The 9,136-nt window shown below is 48.0% G+C and overlaps 1 protein-coding gene across 1 annotated transcript in view; it reads right to left on the reverse strand.

Annotated features, from left to right (window-relative positions):
- LOC112241639 (synaptic vesicle glycoprotein 2B-like) overlaps positions 1-4,740 on the reverse strand; it is a 52,593-nt gene extending 47,853 nt beyond the window's left edge. Inside the window, exon 1 of the mRNA XM_042316645.1 lies at positions 4,582-4,740. The gene's annotated coding sequence lies outside the window, so the exon portion shown is untranslated. The remainder of the gene's footprint in view (positions 1-4,581) is intronic.
- Positions 4,741-9,136: the final 4,396 nt, after the last annotated feature.

Below are 9,136 nucleotides of genomic sequence, written 5' to 3' on the forward strand. Positions count from 1 at the left end.
TACCTGGTTAAATAAAGGTGAAATAAATAAACAAAATAAAAAATTTAATGGGCTTGCTCCTACCTATCTCTCTGATTTGGTCCTGCCGTACATACCTACACGTACGCTACGGTCACAAGAAGCAGGCCTCCTAATTGTCCCTAGAATTTCTAAGCAAACAGCTGGAGGCAGGGCTTTCTCCTATAGAGCTCCATTTTTATGGAATGGTCTGCCTACCCATGTGAGAGACGCAGACTTGGTCTCAACCTTTAAGTCTTTATGGAGACTCATCTCTTCAGTGGGTCATATGATTGAGTGTAGTCTGGCCCAGGAGTGTGAAGGTGAACGGAAAGGCTCTGGACCAACGAACCGCCCTTGCTGTCTCTGCCTGGCCGGTTCCCCTCTTTCCACTAGGATTCTCTGCCTCTAACCCTATTACAGGGGCCGAGTCACTGGCTTACTGGTGCTCTTTCATGCCGTCCCTAGGAGGGGTGTGTCACTTGAGTGGGTTGAGTCACTGATGTGATCTTCCTGCCTGGGTTGGCGCCCCCCCTTGGGTTCTGCCGTGCCGGAGATCTTTGTGGGCTATACTCGGCCTTGTCTCAGGATGGTAAGTTGGTGGTTGAAGATATCCCTCTAGTGGTGTGGGGGCTATGGTTTGGCAAAGTGGGTGGGGTTATATCCTTCCTGTTTGGCCCTGTCCGGGGGTATCATCGGATGGGGCCACAGTGTCTCCTGACCCCTCCTGTCTCAGCCTCCAGTATTTATGCTGCAGTAATTGATGTGTCGGGGGGCTAGGGTCAGTTTGTTATATCTGGAGTACTTCTCCTGTCTTATCCGGTGTCCTGTGTGAATTTAAGTATGCTCTCTCTAATTCTCTCTTTCTCTCTTTCTTTCTCTCTCTCGGAGGACCTGAGCCCTTGGACCATGCCTCAGGACTACCTGGCATGATGACTCCTTGCTGTCCCCAGTCCACCTGGCCGTGCTGCTGTTCCAGTTTCAACTGTTCTGCCTGCGGCTATGGAATCCTGACCTGTTCACCGGACGTGCTACCTGTCCCAGACCTATTATTTGCTGGTCATTTATGAACATTTGAACATCTTGGCCATGTTCTGTTATAATCTCCACCCAGCACAGCCAGAAGAGGACTGGCCACCCCTCATAGCCTGGTTCCTCTCTAGGTTTCTTCCTAGGTTTTGGCCTTTTTAGGGAGTTTTTCCCTAGCCACCGTGCTTCAACACCTGCATTGCTTGCTGTTTGGGGTTTTAGGCTGGGTTTCTATACAGCACTTTGAGATATCAGCTGATGTACGAAGGGCTATATAAATACATTTGATTTGATTTGAGTACTGCTCATTCAATGTGCTGAGCCCCTGTCTCGTCTGTGACGCCATTTTGATGTCATGTGAAGCAATGACGGAGAGATAACCTGTGGTCACTGGATAACTGACGTGTGTTCTCTGATTGAACCAGGAGTCTTCCTGTTCTGTATCACTGACAGAGATTACAGGAGTCTGGCCTTTTCCTCGAAGGTGTCCATTACTCTGTGTCTAGCCAGTGTTTGTCTGTCTGTCAGTCAGACCCAGCATGTTCACAGGATGGCTCACAGGATGACTGTCATTCCCTAGTCTTTCACGAAGACAGACAGAGAGTACGGAGAGAGAGTGGGCGTACAGCCAGAGTAGTTCCTGTGTGTACTAGTTGACACCGGTAGACAATCCTCTCTGTGTGTGTATGTCCTCATGACGGATTAATCCAGATTAAGACTGCAGAAATGTCATTCTGCTTTCACTGTCCTGTATCTACCTCTAGACTTCCCCTATATCCACCAATAGACTTCCCCTGTGTCCTGTGTCCACCTCTAGACTTCCCCTGTTCCCTGTATCCACCTCTAGACTTCCCCTGTTTCCACCTCTAGACTTCCCCTGTGTCCTGTTTCCACCTCTAGACTTCCCCTGTGTCCACCTCTAGACTTCCCCTGTGTCCTGTGTCCACCTCTAGACTTCCCCTGTGTCCACCTCTAGACTTCCCCTGTGTCCTGTGTCCACCTCTAGACTTCCCCTGTGTCCTGTGTCCACCTCTAGACTTCCCCTGTGTCCTGTGTCCACCTCTAGACTTCCCCTGTTTCCACCTCTAGACTTCCCCTGTGTCCTGTATCCACCTCTAGACTTCCCCTGTGTCCTGTTTCCACCTCTAGACTTCCCCTGTATCCACCTCTAGACTTCCCCTGTTCCCTGTGTCCACCTCTAGACTTCCCCTGTGTCCTGTTTCCACCTCTAGACTTCCCCTGTGTCCACCTCTAGACTTCCCCTGTGTCCTGTGTCCACCTCTAGACTTCCCCTGTTCCCTGTATCCACCTCTAGACTTCCCCTGTTCCCTGTGTCCACCTCTAGACTTCCCCTGTTCCCTGTTTCCACCTCTAGACTTCCCCTGTTCCCTGTATCCACCTCTAGACTTCCCCTGTGTCCTGTATCCATCTCTAGACTTCCCCTGTTCCCTGTTTCCACCTCTAGACTTCCCCTGTTCCCTGTTTCCACCTCTAGACCTTCCCTGTGTCCTGTTTCCACCTCTAGACTTCCCCTGTGTCCTGTATCCACCTCTAGACTTCCCCTGTTCCCTGTTTCCACCTCTAGACTTCCCCTGTTCCCTGTTTCCACCTCTAGACCTTCCCTGTGTCCTGTTTCCACCTCTAGACTTCCCCTGTGTCCTGTTTCCACCTCTAGACTTCCCCTGTCCCCTGTTTCCACCTCTAGACTTCCCCTGTCCCCTGTTTCCACCTCTAGACTTCCCCTGTGCCCTGTATCCACCGCTTCTCTGCTAGTGTGTCTATCAGTTCAACGATGGGTGTTGCAAAATGTTGAATTATCCTGCTTCTGTCTTCTCAAATCACGCAAGTGTTGATAGTTTGACAAGGTTCACATGTTTTTACAAGGAAATGAAATATTCAGTTCCCAGATTCCCTGTCACAGTGTTCCATTACAGGGATTAGATGATCACATTCAAATGGAGAGGAGCAACAGTTACATTCCTAGACAGAGGATGAGGACTTCCTGTTGCTTTTCTGTTTCATCAAATAACAGGAAACGTACGTCAAGAGTTAAAGCATGTCCGTGTGAAGGTGACTGGTTAGTTTCTGTCAGCTTCTAGTTTTCACCTTCAGTGTCCTGTCTGATAGCATGGCAGGTCCAGCTGGAAGCTACCTGTACATAACAACGTTAGAGTCTGTCTTCAATGCCATGTCACTCTACAAGGTTACCCTACAACGTTAGAGTCTGTCTTCAATGCCATTAACTCTACAAGGTTACCCTACAACGTTAGAGTCTGTCTTCAATGCCATTAACTCTGCAAGGTTACCCTACAACGTTAGAGTCTGTCTTCAATGCCATGTCACTATGCAAGGTTACCCTACAATGTTTAAAAGGCAACTCCCATTTGAAAACCAACCCTCTGAGAACTACCCAACCTCTCATAAATGGACCTGGTATCGATAATGATGAGACGTAATGTAGTGTGACATGGCTGAAAACACACATAGAGTGGGTAGTGTTGTCATCAGAAGGAGACAGTTAGTTGAGGACACAGAGCCAATATGAAGGGCATGTTTGTCTGTGGCAGTTCTAAATGTTCAGGTAGAATGTGGACATGTTTGGCAGTAATGGAGGAAGTGTCCTACTAAAACAGGAAGTTCACGCTGAGCTCAACAAGTTCCTGATGGCGTGGAGAGGTCAAAGGGGAATCCTTCTCCAACCTGATCTGTCTACTTCCGTAGTTCATACTGGACATGGAGAGGTCAAACTGGAATCCTACTACTTCCCTGTACTGTAGTTCATACTGGACACGGAGAGGTCAAAGGTGAATCCTTCTACTTCCCTGTACTGTAGTTCATACTAGACACGGAGAGGTCAAAGGGGAATCCTTCTACTTCCCTGTACTGTAGTTCATACTGGACACGGAGAGGTCAAAGGGGAATCCTTCTACTTCCCTGTACTGTAGTTCATACTGGACACAAAACATTGTCAGTTAGATCATCCACTACGTCCCCTTTGCACCTCCTCAACTAAGTCATTATTTTCTTTAAGGAGATAATATGCAAATGACAGATGACTCTTTTGGAATGGCTGTGACATCATAATTTCTGTTTTATTTTGATGTAAATGACCATGGAAATCAGCGAGGTATGTACAGTTTATCAAGCTCATATCCAACTGTTATATCAGAATGGGACGTCCCATCCTGATGTGGCCACGGAGTGTAATGCAGTATTACCTTTCCTATTGGAAAGAATATCACTTTATACTGTTAAAATATCACACTTCCCAACATGTTTTTCTTTCTTATATATATGAAGAAGACCTTATTTCTCCTCCTAGACTGAGTTTACAGCTCGACAGACACAGCACTGCAAAGAGAACAAAAAGGAAATAAACAGCCTCTTTAGTTTTAACGATCAGTGATTATTCCAGCAGTACCTGTCCTCTTCACTGCAAAACAACTCAACATGTAAAATGGGACGTCATTTCATTTGACTTTCAAAGGTGGAATGGACAACACATTACAATAAATTATCCCCCCCCCACAAAAAATCTACCAAATATTTTCTTACCAGACTTGGCATTCCCTTGGCATGAAAGTCAATCAAAAAAATATCCAGAATTGAGATCCAATATCCAGGGAAAGAGAGTTGTAAAGGCAGATTCAACATATCAGTTTATCTATCGGCTGTTTTACAGACCAGGGGATTAGTCTCCAACGTCATGACACCCCCCCCACACACACACACACACCCCATCCCTCCCCACACAGGCCTCCACCCTCCCCCTGCCTAACAACTTGGTACAGTCCAGCCAAGTTATACAGCTACAGGCTCCTCCCCACACAGGCCTCCACCCTCCCCCTGCTTAAGAACTTGGTACAGTCCAGCCAGATTATACAGCTACAGGCTCCTCCCCACACAGGCCTCCACCCTCCCCTGCCTAACAACTTGGTACAGTCCGGCCAAGTTATACAGCTACAGGCTCCTCCCCACACAGGCCTCCACCCTCCCCGTGCTTAACAACTTGGTACAGTCCAGCCAGATTATACAGCTACAGGCTCCTCCCCACACAGGCCTCCACCCTCCCCATGCTTAACAACATGGTACAGTCCGGCCAGGATATATAGCTACAGTATGAGTGGGTGGGTAGCCAGACGGAGGGGTGGGCTCTATAGGTGGTCTAGGAGGATTGCATATCAGCGTTTTATCAACGTATCAGACTGATGGCCAGACTCTCAGGATCAATGAGTCAGACCAGCAGGTACAAAAGTGTTCACCTCTCTCTCTCTCTGTAGGCTCAAGAACCAGGCCCCAGAGTTCCTCAAATACAGATCACAACAGCTCAACGCAACAGGGGCTACAGCGAGTTTACTACCCCTTCCAGCCTGTCAGTCCCCATCCCAGCACCCCTCCAGCATTGGGACTTGGTATGTCCCCCTATGGGACATCTTTACACCGAGTAGATGTCTTCACTGACATGTTCAACCTCTCCCTGACCCAGTCTGTAAAATCTCCATGTTTCAAGCAGAACACCATAGTCCCTGTCTCTATGACCACCAAGGTAACATGTCTAAATGACTACCGTCCCGTAGCACTGACATCTGTAGCCATGAAGGGCTTTGAAAGGCTGGTCATGGTTCACATCAACACCATCATCGCAGACACTGTGGACCCACTCCAGTTCTCATACCGTCCCAACAGATCCACAGATGGATCAGTCTCTACTGCTCTCCACACTGGTCTCTAATACCTGGGCAAGAGGAACACCTATGTGAAAATGCTGTTCATTGACTACAGCTCAGCGTTCAACAAATCAAATCAAATCAAATTTTATTTGTCACATACACATGGTTAGCAGATGTTAATGCGAGTGTAGCGAAATGCTTGTGCTTCTAGTTCCGACAATGCAGTAATAACCAACAAGTAATCTAACTAACAACTCCAAAACTACTGTCTTATACACAGTGTAAGGGGATAAAGAATATGTACATAAGGATATATGAATGAGTGATGGTACAGAGCAGCATAGGCAAGATACAGTAGATGGTATCGAGTACAGTATATACATATGAGATGAGTATGTAAACAAAGTGGCATAGTTAAAGTGGCTAGTGATACATGTATTACATAAGGATGCAGTCGATGATATAGAGTACAGTATATACGTATGCATATGAGATGAATAATGTAGGGTAAGTAACATTATATAAGGTAGCATTGTTTAAAGTGGCTAGTGATATATTTACATCATTTCCCATCAATTCCCATTATTAAAGTGGCTGGAGTTGAGTCAGTGTCAGTGTGTTGGCAGCAGCCACTCAATGTTAGTGGTGGCTGTTTAACAGTCTGATGGCCTTGAGATAGAAGCTGTTTTTCAGTCTCTCGGTCACAGCTTTGATGCACCTGTACTGACCTCGCCTTCTGGATGATAGCGGGGTGAACAGGCAGTGGCTCGGGTGGTTGATGTCCTTGATGATCTTTATGGCCTTCCTGTAACATCGGGTGGTGTAGGTGTCCTGGAGGGCAGGTAGTTTGCCCCCGGTGATGCGTTGTGCAGACCTCACTACCCTCTGGAGAGCCTTACGGTTGAGGGCGGAGCAGTTGCCGTACCAGGCGGTGATACAGCCCGCCAGGATGCTCTCGATTGTGCATCTGTAGAAGTTTGTGAGTGCTTTTGGTGAAAAGCCAAATTTCTTCAGCCTCCTGAGGTTGAAGAGGCGCTGCTGCGCCTTCTTCACGATGCTGTCTGTGTGAGTGGACCAATTCAGTTTGTCTGTGATGTGTATGCCGAGGAACTTAAAAACTTGCTACCCTCTCCACTACTGTTCCATCGTTGTGGATAGGCGGGTGTTCCCTCTGCTGTTTCCTGAAGTCCACAATCATCTCCTTAGTTTTGTTGACGTTGAGTGTGAGGTTATTTTCCTGACACCACACTCCGAGGGCCCTCACCTCCTCCCTGTAGGCCGTCTCGTCGTTGTTGGTAATCAAGCCTACCACTGTTGTGTCGTCCGCAAACTTGATGATTGAGTTGGAGGCGTGCGTGGCCACGCAGTCGTGGGTGAACAGGGAGTACAGGAGAGGGCTCAGAACGCACCCTTGTGGGGCCCCAGTGTTGAGGATCAGCGGGGAGGAGATGTTGTTGCCTACCCTCACCACCTGGGGGCGGCCCGTCAGGAAGTCCAGTACCCAGTTGCACAGGGCGGGGTCGAGACCCAGGGTCTCGAGCTTGATGACGAGCTTGGAGGGTACTATGGTGTTGAATGCCGAGCTGTAGTCGATGAACAGCATTCTCACATAGGTATTCCTCTTGTCCAGATGGGTTAGGGCAGTGTGCAGTGTGGTTGAGATTGCATCGTCTGTGGACCTATTTGGGCGGTAAGCAAATTGGAGTGGGTCTAGGGTGTCAGGTAGGGTGGAGGTGATATGGTCCTTGACTAGTCTCTCAAAGCACTTCATGATGACGGATGTGAGTGCTACGGGGCGGTAGTCGTTTTGCTCAGTTACCTTAGCTTTCTTGGGAACAGGAACAATGGTGGCCCTCTTGAAGCATGTGGGAACAGCAGACTGGTATAGGGATTGATTGAATATGTCCGTAAACACACCGGCCAGCTGGTCTGCGCATGCTCTGAGGGCGCGGCTGGGGATGCCGTCTGGGCCTGCAGCCTTACGAGGGTTAACACGTTTAAATGTCTTACTCACCTCGGCTGCAGTGAAGGAGAGACCGCATGTTTTCATTGCAGGCCGTGTCAGTGGCACTGTATTGTCCTCAAAGCGGGCAAAAAAGTTATTTAGTCTGCCTGGGAGCAAGACATCCTGGTCCGTGACTGGGCTGGATTTCTTCCTGTAGTCCGTGATTGACTGTAGACCCTGCCACCATAGTACCCTCAAAGCTCATCACTAAGCTAAGGACAATGGGACTAAACATCTCCCTCTGCAACTGGATCCTGGACTGGACAGGGATACTGGAGTGATGGAGGTAGATATGTATAGGAGACAGGGATACTGGAGTGATAGAGGTAGATATGTATAGGGGGAAGGAGACAGGGATACTGGAGTGATGGAGGTAGATATGTATAGGGGGAAGGGGATACTGGAGTGATGGAGGTAGATATGTATAGGGGGAAGGGGATACTGGAGTGATGGAGGTAGATATGTATAGGGGGAAGGAGACAGGGATACTGGAGTGATGGAGGTAGATATGTATAGGGGTAAGGGGATACTGGAGTGATAGAGGTAGATATGTATAGGGGTAAGGGGATACTGGAGTGATAGAGGTAGATATGTATAGGGGTAAGGGGATACTGGAGTGATGGAGGTAGATATGTATAGGGGTAAGGGGATACTGGAGTGATAGAGGTAGATATGTATAGGGGGAAGGAGACAGGGATACTGGAGTGATGGAGGTAGATATGTATAGGGGGAAGGAGACAGGGATACTGGAGTGATGGAGGTAGATATGTATAGGGGTAAGGGGATACTGGAGTGATAGAGGTAGATATGTATAGGGGGAAGGAGACAGGGATACTGGAGTGATGGAGGTAGATATGTATAGGGGGAAGGGGATACTGGAGTGATGGAGGTAGATATGTATAGGGGGAAGGAGATACTGGAGTGATGGAGGTAGATATGTATAGGGGGAAGGGGATACTGGAGTGATGGAGGTAGATATGTATAGGGGGAAGGGGATACTGGAGTGATGGAGGTAGATATGTATAAGGGGAAGGGGATACTGGAGTGATGGAGGTAGATATGTATAGGGGGAAGGGGATACTGGAGTGATGAAGGGAGATATGTATGGGGGAAGGGGATACTGGAGTGATGGAGGTAGATATGTATGGGGGAAGGGGATACTGGAGTGATGGAGGTAGATATGTATGGGGGAAGGGGATACTGGAGTGATGGAGGTAGATATGTATGGGGGAAGGGGATACTGGAGTGATGGAGGTAGATATGTATGGGGGAAGGGGATACTGGAGTGATGGAGGTAGATATAGTATATCACAAAAGTGAGTAGTATTTTTGTAAATATTTGAGTGTATCTTTTCATGTGACAACACTGAAGAAATGACACTTTGCTACAATGTAAAGTAGTGAGTGTACAGCTTGTATAACAGTGCAAATTTGC

Source organism: Oncorhynchus tshawytscha, unplaced genomic scaffold (genome assembly GCF_018296145.1).
Source record: "Oncorhynchus tshawytscha isolate Ot180627B unplaced genomic scaffold, Otsh_v2.0 Un_contig_4078_pilon_pilon, whole genome shotgun sequence".
NCBI classification, from domain to species: Eukaryota; Metazoa; Chordata; class Actinopteri; order Salmoniformes; family Salmonidae; genus Oncorhynchus; species Oncorhynchus tshawytscha.